At 35.7% G+C, this 14,384-nt stretch overlaps 1 pseudogene; it reads right to left on the bottom strand.

Moving 5' to 3' along the window:
- Window positions 1-9,388: 9,388 nt before the first annotated feature.
- LOC122293103 lies at window positions 9,389-12,923 on the bottom strand (annotated as a pseudogene).
- Between the last annotated feature and the right edge of the window lie 1,461 nt (window positions 12,924-14,384).

Below are 14,384 nucleotides of genomic sequence, written 5' to 3'. Positions count from 1 at the left end.
CACGCTTAGATTGATTGAACTGATCATAAGTATATATATATAGTCACAAAAATATATCAAAAAATTAAATTGATATAATTTCATATAATATAACAATCAATTTTAACTAAAGATGGCCTCCACTTGTCTCCGTACGTTGTTTGCCTACAATCGATGTACTGAATTAAGAAAACCATATTTAATCACTTAAAAGCATCTATCTTTTTTAAACCAAAAAAAGAAAAAAAAATCTTAATTGATGAGATGGTCCTTACATGCATACCATAATAAACTCAAAAAATACAAACTGCAATGGGGGTTGGTATTTGGTGTATTAGGTTGATGATCATATTATCTTAATTCAACTCCTTAAACTAATAATTAGACAAGTAAAAGGTCGTTATCTAATTTGGGACATGGAATCTTAGGACGGCCATGGACTTGGGCTGTGTTTGGAGAATCTCTTAAAAAAAAAGCTGTTTGGTCAAAATATAGTGGCATAAGATCGAGGGTTTTAGTGGCCAGCACACAGCAGCGTGCATGCAGTGCTGTTGATATGGTCTGTCTAGCTTCTCCATTATTTTTTTTAAAGCCCCATCATCTTTCAATGGAAGAAAGTTCAGCTTTAAGACCCTATCCATGGCCCCACCATGCACCAGCACCAGATCGATCGAGAAGCTCTTTCATGGTGGTCTACTTAACATATATAAAAGAATTGGTACGTACGTTTTTGGCCCACGGAAGCAGGACGGAGAAAAAGAAAAAGGTTTATAAAGAAGACACAATGAGAAGAGAGAGAGAGAGAGGGAGTGGGAACTTCTTTTCAGGGTTTGATTGAACATGTAAAAATCGTTTTGATGAGACTTGCCCCCCTCCACGTTAACATTGATTACCTCTTTCCAGTTTCCACCCCATCACACCTCTTATCTTTTCATCTTAATTATATATTATATATAGAAGCTTATAATTTATTTTAGAGTAATATTATATAAAATATAAAATTATAAATATCGTGTAATTATTTTAAAAAAGAATAGAGTCTATAATTAAAATTTTAATTTTTTTTTATGTAAATCTCATATTAATTATTTTTTTCAAAATGACTATATGTCACTTATACAACTACGATTGTAAGGATCATTTATTTTTATTTTAGGGATGTTTTCACGTGGGTTAAGGTAAAAGGCAGCTGTCTATTGGACCTTTCTAACTTCATTTGCCTTCAGCTTTGATTTTCCTTTTTATCAAATTGATCACAGACAGGACCCAGCTAGCTCATGTTTGTTTCCCTTTTAAAAGTTTCATGTCCTGGGACCATGCAGGTGGTCGTTCTGGCTAGCGGAAACGTACGCGCACACGTTGAAATTAACAGTCTTAATAATATATATAGTTTCCGGGGCAAACAGTGCCAACGCTAAAAATATATATATATACTAGGTGAGAGTAACGTGCAAAGCACGTTTGTCTAATTTTATGAAATGATTATTTGTAAAAAATAATATATATTTTATAAAAATTATTGATGTCACTTAATAATTTAAGGCATATTAGAGAAAATAAAAAAATTAGTTCAAAGTATCATATAATCCAATACATGTTTATAACATCTATCATTTTAGCAAAGATGTATATGAAAAATTTAATATAAGTCTAACACAAACAGTAGTTCAAAATATGTGTCGTTTGATGTTTGTATTATAATTCATCAATTTATGTCATCCTGTAGACAATCAATAGAGACAACATTGAAATTCTTATTTTACTGTTGGTTGAGTCGATCAGGGACAACATAAAGTTAAAACATAATCTTTTTATAAAATTTGTGGTATAATATTTTCTATATATAGCATATATATAAATCATAAAATATATTTTGAAATTGTTGGCCGAATTTACTCTTTCTTGATTAGCTCAAGGATCAAGGCCTTTGTCACGTGCCTATCATAGCAAGCCCACGTATGGAATATGACTTAGCAGAACCTACGTCCTACTATCATGGGGAAAAAAAACATTTTGATTAAACACACTTATATTATATATTATATGAGATTTTTAAATTTGGAATACTCAATAATCTGAGTTAATGAAACGTATAATACACGTATATTATACTTAGAGATTCACGTCTTATGCACCTAATACACGTGTATATGTTAAGGAGAAAGAGAAAAATATAATAACTAATCTTTAATTACTTATTATTATATAAACTATTAAGTATTATAATTATTGAGATTAATAAATCATATAACAACATTGAATGTTATCTCTCTCAATATTTATGTCTTCATTTTATGTGCCAAACCGTTAAAACAAACGGTGTTAACTTTAACGGAAAAATAAGAAAAACCGTTAAAACAAGATTTTCCGTTTCATACACACTTTTTATATATAGAAGATATATATTTATGACGATTTATTTACGATAATAATATACTTATTTTAATATAAAATAAATATTTTTCTTTTACTCCTTCGGATGCTTGTGGGAATGATTTATTGAGACGAACAGGTCTACGTGAGGATATGAGAAAAGTAACGAAGCCGTATATAGATTAATGAATGTTATGCCTAGCTATTATATATACGTATAATGTAATATTATATATATATATAATATGTACGTAGATCAATAGTACTCTACGTACGTGTATCTGTAGTTTAAATTTTTTTGAGAATATGGAAAGATCTAGAACATGAATCAAGATTTAATACATGCTTAATTAATTAGGCTGTGCCTAGTATGGATGACAATATGTTACACGACCCGTTAACCCAACACGAATACAACATTATAATAGCGGGTTAAAGTTTAGTCTTAACGGGTTCGGGTCAAAACGGATTGACCCGTTAAGACATGATTGCTTAACGGGTTGATAACAGGTTAACCCATTATGACACGTTAAAAAAGTTAAAATTACAATTATACCCTTATTCCTAAAAGTGAAATTGTTAGAATTTCAATATCGATATTTTTATTATTTGGATTGTAATTTTGAACTTGTATTTAGTTTTATAATTTTTATAAATATTGTGATTTTTAAATTTATATAAAATTATGCTAAATTTAATTAGATCAAACTGGTTAATTTCGGGCTTATTTAACATATTTACATAAACAGTTTGAAACGGGTCGTATTATATCGTGTTAACATATTTCGTAATATTCACTAATGGGTCATAATGGGTTGACACGACATGACCTGTTATGTTAAAGAGTCATGTTAGGGTTTGAGATTTTGACACGATAAGTTTAACGGGTCGGGTTAGGGTTGAGTTATATAGTATAATATACATGCTTTGACACGACACGAACACGACCCGTTAACATGATTTGACACCCCTAGTGCCTAGCTAATTCAGTATATATTCACGTTCGAGCCGTTCGTTGAAATGTAATTATGCAAACAACTGGCCGGTTTGTTTAAATTCAGAGATGAGAAGAGATGATTTAAAATTAAAATTGAAATTTGAATAAAATATTATTAAAATATTAATTTTATTATTATTATTATTTTGAGATTTGAAAATGTTGAATTGAGATCTTAAAAAGTTGAATTATTTATTATATTTTATATAAAAATTTTCTAAAAGTTATAAAAATGAGAATAGATGATCAGATGAGATGAGATAAATATTTTTTGAATCTAAACAAGCTCAATTTAGTAATACTTTGCTTAGATGTACACATGAATTGGGAGATCTATCTACGACTTCTGATCCAAATATCACGTAGCTAGAGTATTCGATCGATCGTATAATTACGTGACCTAGCTAATTAATATCTCAGTGAGTAGAGATATAGTAATTATATATTATTATCATGCCACGTCAGAAATCACTAACTAGACTTAGTAATTATGTTTTAATTACAAGGATATTTTTTTTAATCAGTATTAGTTAGCTAGAATTAGGTACCACTACTCCATCTGGGTCACGATATTCGTGGTCCATTATTCGAGTTACGTTTTGCATGCATGCAGGCCGGTGGGAGGGGACCAAATTTGGTGATCAGACATGATTTTTATTATAATCTTATACATATATAATATATATATATATATATATATATATATATAAATGGTACTCCATGGTCACGGTTGGCATATATATAAAGCAAATTGCCTTTCCTGATGATGATGATCATCAGCAATGATTTTATTTTGGCTATTAATAATATGGGATAATTAATTAATGACTGCAAATTTCTGCTCACCACGAAAAAGAGAGTTAAGAGACTTCCCAATTAAATACATGCATAATCCATTCATGCAGCTTTGACGGGGCCCAATATGATTTAGGAAATTAGGTAACTACTGGGCGCTGTACAGTACCTGGACAGAGGGCCGGATGTGTACGTAACGAATTTTCACAGAGGGAGTGTTTAAAATTACTGAACATTTCGTATCTGAGTCCTCATTGCTTAGCTTGTAATAAGCAAATCCCAGGAATAACAATCAAAACTGACCATAGAGCCATCAAATATGGATACGCATACCATGTAAGAAACGTACATCACTTAAACTCATGCAATACTCAACAGAATATTGTGGAGTCTGGCCCACACCGCTCGAATAAAGTCAGACAGATTCGAATGCTCGATATTAGCTCGACAGTGAACTCGAGCGGAGGCAGAATGAAGTTTCGCTCGAGCGGATGTATTGACTACTCGAGCGAAGTCAGGCAGAGTTAAACGCTCGATGTCAGCTCGACAGTGAGCTCAAGCAGATGCGGGAAGGAAGTTCACTCGACACACCACTCAAGTGAACATGCATTTTTAAGATTTTTTTCGCCATTTGACTATATATATGATTATTATATCATATGGCCGTACTGTAAAAACATTGTGGATGTACAGTGATTGATCCATCATTGTAGTGTAATATTCCTCAATAATAAAATACTCTGCAGCTCCCGTAGACGTAGGCAATTTGTCGAACCACGTAAATCTTGTGTCGTGTGTAATTGTTTACTCGTTTCATTTTCTTTTTCAATTTATTATCATCATTTTTCACAATAATTAGTATCAAGAGTTAAGGTTTGGGTCTGAGAAAAAGCGATGGCTAGAGATAAATTGAAGGCATCAGGGATCCAGAAGTTTGATGACATAGATTTTGGATACTAGAGGATGTAAATAGAGGACTACATCTATGGGAAGAAACTTCATCTTCCATTATTGGGAAAGCAATCTGAAAAGATGGATGATGCTAATTGGAACATGTTGGATCGACAGGTTCTGGGGGTTATTCGATTAACCCTGTCGAGATCCGTTGCACACAACGTCATCAAGGAGAAGACGATTGCGGATCTCATGGCAGCTTTGTTAGGTATGTATGAAAAGCCGTCAGTGAATAACAAAGTATATTTGATAAAAAAGTTATTCAATTTGAAGATGACAGATGGTACGTCTGTTGCACAACATCTGAATGATTTTAATACTATCACAAATCACTTGTCGTCTGTTGAAATTGAATTTGATCATGAGATACATGCACTGATACTATTGGCTTCACTGCCAAATAGTTGGGAAGCCATAAGAATGGCTGCCAGTAATTCTGCTGGTAAATCTAAATTGAAATATAATGATATTTTTTATTTGATTTTGGCTGAAGAGGTGCGCATGAAAGATTTAGGCGAGACCTCAGATTTGAGTTTAGCTCTAAATGTTAATTCTCGAGGGAGATCACAAGACAAGAACTTAAACAGAAGAAGATCAAAATCAAAGTATAAGGGCAAGAGCAAGTCGAGGCCTGGTCAGCAGGCAACTTGCTAAAATTATGGAAAAACTGACCACATAAAGAAGAACTGTAAAAATCCTAAGAAAACCGAGAATGATAGTGTTAATGTGGTAATTGAAAAAGTACAGGATGCACTATTGCTTGCAATTCATAGTCCAGTTGATGATTGGATACTGGATTCAGGGGCTTCCTTCCATACATCTTCTCACTGAATTAATGCGGAACTATGTTGCAGGTAATTTTGGGAAGTGTATTTGGCTGATGGAGAGGCTTTGAACGTAGCGGGGATGAGAGATATTGATATTGCACTCCCTGGCAAGAACAAATGGACCTTGCAAAAGGTCAGACACATTCTTGAGTTGAAGAAGAAACTCATTTCGGTTGGGCAACTCGATGAGTGTAGTCATTCAGTGGTGTTCTCAGATAGCACCTGGAAGGTTACAAAATGGGCATTGGTATTGGCTCGGGGTAAGAAAATTGGTACACTATATATGACTACTGGTTTGACTGACACTATTATTACTACCGTTGTAGAGAACACAGCAGATTTATGGCATTGCAGGCTTGGCTATATGAGTCAGAAGGGTATGAAAGAACTTCTGTCTAGATGCAAACTACCAAAACTGAAGTCAGTTGATCTCAGTATGTGTGAGAGTTGTGTTATGGGGAAACAAAAGAATGTCAGCTTCTTGAAAAGTGGCAGGACGCCTAAGACAGGAAGACTGGATCTTGTGCACAAAGATGTGTGGGGTCATTCCCCAGTGGCATCTCTTGGAGGTTCTCGCTATTATTTCACATTCATTGATTACCATAGTAAGAAGGTATAGGTTTATTTTTTGAAGTATAAATCTAATGTATTTAATTTGTTCAAAATTTGGAAAGCCATGGTTGAAACAGAGACAAGCTTGAAATTGAAATGTTTGAGGTCTGACAATGGTAGTGAGTATGTTGATAGTGGGTTCAAGGAGTATTGTACAGCTCTGGGTATCAGAATGGAGAAGACCATTCCTGGGACACCACAGCAAAATGGAGTTGCTGAGCATATGAACAGAACCATTAATGAGCATGCTAGAAGCATGAGGTTGCATGCTGGACTACTACCCACTTTCTAGGCAGATGCAATCAGCACTGTCGTTTACTTGATAAACAGAAGGCCATCAGTTTCACTAGATTGTAGAAAAGATGTCAAATTTTCTCACCTTAAAATTTTTAGTTGTCTTTCTTATGTGCTTATTGATTCTGATGCTCGTAGTAAACTTGAGGTTAAGTCAAAAAAATGTTATTTCATTGGCTATGAAGACGAGGCATTTGGCTATTGTTTCTGGGATAATCAGGGTCGAAAGATCATAAGAAGCAGAAATGTGATTTTTAATGAGAAAATTATGTACAAAAATAAGTCTAGTATAGCTTCTGTAGTAGCTCCTCAGGAGTCCGAATTTGTAAGATTGGATGACCTATCAGAGGTCACAGTGCAGTGTAGAGATGTGAGTGACGGGGAGAGTGGGTCCAGTGCACCCATTCCTATTATTTCGCAGGCAGTTTCAAAACCGTCCACTTTACAGCGTTTCTCACTTATTTTGAATTATATTCTGTTGACAAATGGTGGAGAACCACAAAGTTACGAAGAAACCTTACAAGATGAAAATTCTAGCAAGTGGGAGCTGGTCATGAAAGATAAGATGGATTCCCTGTTAGGAAATCAGACATGGGAGTTGACAGAACTTCTATTAGAGAAGAAGGCATTACACAACAAGTGGGTGTACCGGATGAAAACTGAGCATGATGGCAGTAAGAGGTACAAGCCAAACTTGTTGTAAAAGGCTTTCAGTAGAAGCAGAGTATTGATTACTCTTAGATCTTTTCTCCTGTGGTGAAGATCACAACCATCATGATGGTATTGGCTATGGTTGCTACTGAAAATTTATTTCTTGAGCAGTTAAATGTGAATATAAGTTTTCTTCATGGAAACCTTGAAGAAGACATCTACATGCACCAGCCTGAAGGGTTTGTGATACAGGAAAAGGAAGGTTCAGTTTGCAGATTGAAAAAAAGCTTGTATGGCCTGAAGCAAGCTCATAGACAGTGATACAAGAAATTTGATAACTTCATGCACAGTGTGGGGTACATTAGATGTCAGGCAGATCACTGTTGTTATGTCAGACAGTTTGACAATTCTTACATTATTCTGTTGTTGTATGTAGATGACATGCTTATTGCAAGAGCTAGTATTGATGAGATTAATAATCTGAAGAAGCAGATGTTAGAGTACTTTGCAATGAAGGATTTGGAAGCTGCAAAACAAATCCTTGACATAGAATTGTCAGAAATAGAGTCAGAGGTACGTTGAGACTCTCACGGGCTGAGTATGTGAAAAAGGTACTCAGCAGGTTTAATATGGACAAGACCAAACCAGTTGGCACACCCTTGGGCAGTCACTTCAGGCTCAGTAAGAATCAGTCACCTGAATCAGAGGAGGAATAAGATTACATGAGTAAGGTTCCTTATGCCTCAGCTATTGGTTCACTTATGTATGTCATGGTTTGCACAAGACTGGATATTGCCCATGCAGTGAGAGTTATGAGTAGATGCATGAGTAACCCAGGAAAGCAACATTAGGAAGCAGTGAAATTGATTTTAAGGTACCTAAAGGGCTTCTCAGAAACCTGTTTGTGTTTCTCTAGAGAGAGTTTGGAGGTACAGGGCTATGTTGATGCTGATCTAGCTGGAGATATTGATAGTAGAAAGAGTACCACGGGTTTTGTTTATACACTTGGTGGTACTGCAGTGTCATGGGGTTCTAATCTACAGAAAACCGTTTCTTTATCTACTACAGAAGTTAAGTATATTGCAGTGTCAGAGGCTGCAAAGGAGATGATATGGTTACAGGGCTTCTTGGAGGAATTAGGTAAACAGAATCAAAAAGGCACTCTCTATAGTGATAGTCAGAGTGCCATATTCCTTACGAAAAATCCAGCATTTCATTCCAGGACCAAGCACATTCAAATTAGGTATCACTTCATACGATCATTATTAGATGATAGACAGTTGTTACTTAAGAAAATTTGTGGAAGCAAGAACTCTGCTGATATATTGACAAAGGGTGTTACACTTGAGAAACTAAAGTTGTGCGCAACTTCAGTTGGTCTTTTAGCATGAAGACAAGGGCAGTGAGTTGCAGAGGTGGAAGATATCATGTTTGAGGAAGACGGCGATATAGCGAGTGTACCAGCCTCCAAGTGGGAGAATTGCTGAGTACTGTAGAGTCTGGTACACACCGCTTGTGTGGAGGCATTGGCTGCTCGAGAGAAGTCAGACAGAGTTGAACGCTTGATGCCAGCTTGACAGTGAGCTCGAGCGGATGCAGGAAGGAAGTTCGCTTGACGCGCACTCGACATGCTGCTCGAGCGAACATGCATTTTTAGGGTTTTTTTCGCCGTTTGACTATATATATGATTATTATATCATATGGTCGTACTGTAGAAACACTGTGGATATACATTGATTGATCCATCATTGTAGTATAATATTCCTCAATAATAAAATCCTCTGCAGCTTCTGTGAATGTAGGCAATTTGTTGAACCACGTAAATCTTGTGTCCTATGTGATTGTTTACTCGTTCCATTTTCTTTTTTAATTTATTGTCATCGTTTTTCATAACAATACTCCACCCCTACGGGAGTCTCCAGTTTATATGCCAGTATATTGACACTCTTGACCACAATGGGAATCCAAAATTTTAGTCAACTGGGTGATCAACGCCTGATCTACCAACCATCAGAGGCAACCACACATGCATATCTTGAGTCCCTCAAGTCAGCTGGATTACACCGATCTTCCATGAAAACAAACCAACCTAGAAATTCCGGTAGAGGAATTACAAATGTGCTTTGAGCTAAAAAAGTGGCAAGCTTAAACATTTTGCTACCTCCAATGCATGGGTTTCTCATTGATTACCATGGTCCCAAGATTGACTCAACTGCATGGGCCAGCGCCTCGTTTGGAGCCCAGCCAGTGCAGCTTGATGTGATCATGTTATAGGCCCCTGGTGCTTGAATAAATAATGAGGCTTCTCGGTGTTGTCCCACAAGAATTCTTCTCATACCACCGGATACATCCATATAATCTTCGGTAAGCGGCCCAATATGAAGCTCGCTATTGTCATCAGAGGAATATATCAGAGACTGTAAACTATCATCATCTTTGAAGACTCTCATCATGTCCCTGCTTTCAAATCCATGGGCCTTTGGCTATTGAGATAATCAAAAGGACCACTGGGGTAATCACTAATGGCAACACCAATGGAAGCTTTGGTGTAATTGGCATCGTCAATATGCATCCACATTACAAACTTTCCCATTTTCTCATTGTAAATTACTTTTGGCCTCTCAATAATACTGGATTTGTAGAGATCATGGATTTCATTTGTTTCTTCTGCTGCCAGAACAATGCCTTCATTTTTCCATGTCCACAAGTCCTTAGAAGGATAGCAACTAACTCCTATGATGTCAACTTGAACCAATTAGAAAGGATTCACAATTAAAATACGTGATGCAGTTGTGCTGAAGCATTTAAACTACATATCTGATGTAAATATTGAAGATGGGGAAGATTACAGCATAGCACGAATCAATGAAAATTTAGTAGCATCAGCAATGCACATACAGAGTTTTACATGATTAGGAAAACTCAGAAGTAAAATAACCTACAACCAGTGCTGGTCCAAGAAACATCAAGATTATTCTACAATGTTGCAATTGCTACCCAAATGGTACAGAGTTTTAGACCCCTCATTTTTTATAGAAAAGCCGGCATCCTTCTATAGATGATTTCATCCCTAATCATCACTGTCAAACTGTCATCCCTGTTTTTTCCCTAATAAACAATCACCATAACATGATAGTTTGCTCTACCATGCAATGAAGAATATTTCTTCTCTTGCAACATTTTTATTTTTTACCACGAAGCCTTAGTTGTGCAGATATCCATCCTATCATTGAATCTCTTCATGCATTAGCATTAATATGTGCCCCCTACTTGAAGCTAATGCAAAACACGGCCCTAGGATTTCTAATCATAGAAGTAATTATCTCAATTCAGAGCTATAACTACAATTTAACGAAGTGCTTTGAAAAAAATTAACAAATAAATGCATTCAAGCAAGGCCAGAATTATGGAAAGGCCAAAAGTTTGCACAAGAAAATGTATGGTGGTTCTTTCATTTTCACACAGATCCTGGAAAGAATGAGAAAACAAACATTCACAACCATACTAGAGACTGTCGTCCAGCTTTGGCATTTCCCTAGTCATCATGTAAGTACCAATATTCCATGTGTGAAGTCACCCATAATTGACCCTCTTTGTTCATGAGGGTGAATGTTTCATAGATTCCCATGCCTAGGTTCGTGGCCTCTAGGAACAACTTAGTTTGAAGATAGAGACAACAAAATTATACTCCATGTTTGTCTGTGTCAGACTCGGTGGTGGCACAAAAAATTTTAAGTGATCCCATCATAGAATAAAACTTGAAAGGATTTTCAATTTATTAGTGTTGAAGTATATGGCTCATATATTGCAAGTAGACAGATGGCGGAGCGTAGTATAGGGTTAGTAGATATGGTACGGGGGGTAGTTTTGTAATTTTTTGAAATACATCTATACGTCTAGGATTAGTATAAATACACATTATGTAACCTTAATTGACTGTTAGTGAATTTCACGCCACTCACTCCTTGTGGGTGTAGGCACATCGTTGAACCACACTAAATCTTTGTGTCGATTTCTATTTTTCTTTTTTGATCATTCAATACAATTCATCAGCAATTACCACACGTTTCACAACAATTACTAATGACATTTCTATAAGACATTTTTCTCCACTCTTTCTATAAATATTAATTACTTTTATGTTTATAAAACACTAAATGTGGGTCTATATACAAGTGTAGATTAAGCTACGTTTGTATCTTGAGATGAGTTGAATTATGAATAATAATATTTTATGAGTTTCATTAAGATAAATTTAGGTTAAAATGAGTTAAATTGAATTGAGTTTGGTTCAACAAACAAACACAACTTAAGATTGAATGAGATTTAAAAGGCCTGAATTATCTAGCCCAGCTCCTCACCATGTGGCTATTATGTTGACCCAAGTTTCACGGCCACCCATTCAAGACCCATGGCCACGACCATTTCAACGAGTAGTGGCTCTATAATGATTAGCTTGTTGGGACATGTAACCTTATAAAATTCATATGTTCGATGTATGTGACTTGACTTTAGTTAGAATATAAAAATAGTGGACTTTAGTTACAATATAAAAATAGTCCACCAGCCTACGTAGTGGATTTAGCAATTAGCAATGGGTACAAAATTGGGAACCTTTCAAAATTGTTTATGATCACTTATGTCTAAATATTGAACTATATACTACACAATCACCACATGATTTCGTGCATGCTCTTATGGTGATCTTATAAAATCACAAAATTAATACATGGTACTAGTGATTAAGAGTGACCAAAATGGTTCAAGATTTCTCAAAATATTTCATAAACTTTATAAAATTCTTATTTGAATAATGTTAGATATAGTTTTACAGTGTGCACAATTTCTTCGAAAAAAAAAAGTAGGGTATATTAGGAATAAGTAAAACCCACTACCAAAAGAGTATATTTTTATACAAGGTCCAAGTATACCTACCTTTCTTGTGTTTACCACCTTTTTTGAAAGGTATCCCACAGAATTTATATGAACCAAGTCATATAGAATTCGCTTAAATTTTACCCTTTCTTGCAAAACGTGTATCCGAACTGAAGCTGACTCCTTCAAACCCACCCGGAGAGACGTATTAATACTCAGAGAGAGAGAGAGAGAGAGAGAGATGGAATAAAAAAAAAAAAAGTAGATGCTCGTTGAATCCTTAGACTTCTTCTATTTATTTATTAGTCTTTGGGGATCAACGAGATGCAGAGATCCAGTAGAAAATCTTCATGGGTTTGGGTTTTGGAACGAGTCTCCCTTATAAACAAAGAACCCACACGTTTCTGATCCCTCGTCCGCGGTCGACACGCGCATATTACATATATATACTTTCCTCGTCGGCTGTCTGGTCGGTACCATTCTATTGCATTGCATTCATTCAGCCGCAAAGCGCTAATCCAACTGTCACCCACTGCTCTCATCTCAGAAGCCAACAAGTCCGACATGGACGCATTTGCTGCTTCCAGTTCCAATACTGCTGCTACAGCTGTGGCCCCTCGGTGGATCCCAAAACGGGGCCGTGTTCTCAGGGCGGTTCTCAAGAAGCTTTTTGGGTGCTTTCAAGAAGAGACTCAGGCACCTACGCATTCCAAAAACCCTTAGCCGTTTATCCTTTTTAATGACCCGATTCCATAATATGGGCAACTACGGATTCTCTCGAATATTACCTGTATTAATCCTTGTTTCTGATCAGCAATTTTGTACTACATCTCATACGAATATATAGAATCAAACCCTGAGTCTTCCATTTAAGCAACTGAAAATTCTCGTTCATTAATAATCAGGCTGCATGCTCACCTAAATCCCTTTCAATTGTTTGATTAAAACGTCAATTTAAATGTATCCTGCAGTCTAGCTAATTGATGACTGCAGGTCTCCAGTCTTCAGCAAGACACGCATACGAAAGAAACATTGATAAGTAGCAGCGCTACATAATCAAAACCTGCGATAGGCATACAATATATCAAGTACTACGACGATCGCATCCCTTGCACCTCAAGGCCTGAAATTATAAAATCAAACTCCATTTGAACATAAGACTATGAACTGAAAATTGAATTACTTGCCAATAGTATGTTCTTGATCTGAAATGTAGGTGGGCCCGTCTTTATATTCTCCGTACCAATGGTATGTTCTTGATCTTTGATTATATAGAACACCTCCTCCATGGGCTTGAATAGGATTTCCGGCCATCGGTGTCCAATCAGATTCTCCCTGGATAATAGTAATAGCCATCATTCCCCACATCCTTCATTGGATCTACAGTAGCTTTCCAATCAGGAAAAATATATTTCTAAGCTGTAAATTTTCATCGAGAAATTGATCAATTATTGTGGTTCTCGGCTTAGGTCTTGTTTTTGCCGCACGTGGAGATCTCTAGCCCCTGGGTGGGGGGATATGAATATTTTGTTCTTCCACCTCTACAAGTGCACGGACTTGTGGGTGCTGGCTCGTGCAATCGGATCTCTCCACCCATTTTGAAATTATCTAAATATCTCTGTATCTACATATATATAGAAATACCTATCAATTCACCTTAACAAATTGGGTAAACTTCAATCATGTAATTATTTAATAAAGTAAAAATATAAAATAAATAATTTACATAACATCAAAATTGATAATGAATGGAACTCTTTTAAAGAAATCTTTAAAGATAAAACCTTATATACGAGATTGTCAAATATTAAAAAGTCAATTTTATTATTTAAAAATCAAGTTATAAGTAAGTTCTTATTTACAAAACTTTTGCCAATTAACCATCTTACTTAATTTGAAAAACGACTCGTTTGCCTCTACCTTAGTAGAAACCAGAAACTTTGACGATCTTTAAATATTAGTTTTTCTCCTATAACTCCAACAACTGAATCACAACGAATCAATCTCTAACGTGGAGCACAATCACA

The sequence above is a fragment of the Carya illinoinensis genome, chromosome 1, assembly GCF_018687715.1.
Source record: "Carya illinoinensis cultivar Pawnee chromosome 1, C.illinoinensisPawnee_v1, whole genome shotgun sequence".
In the NCBI taxonomy this organism is placed as follows: domain Eukaryota; kingdom Viridiplantae; phylum Streptophyta; class Magnoliopsida; order Fagales; family Juglandaceae; genus Carya; species Carya illinoinensis.
This window is presented reverse-complemented; position numbering and strand designations above follow the sequence as displayed.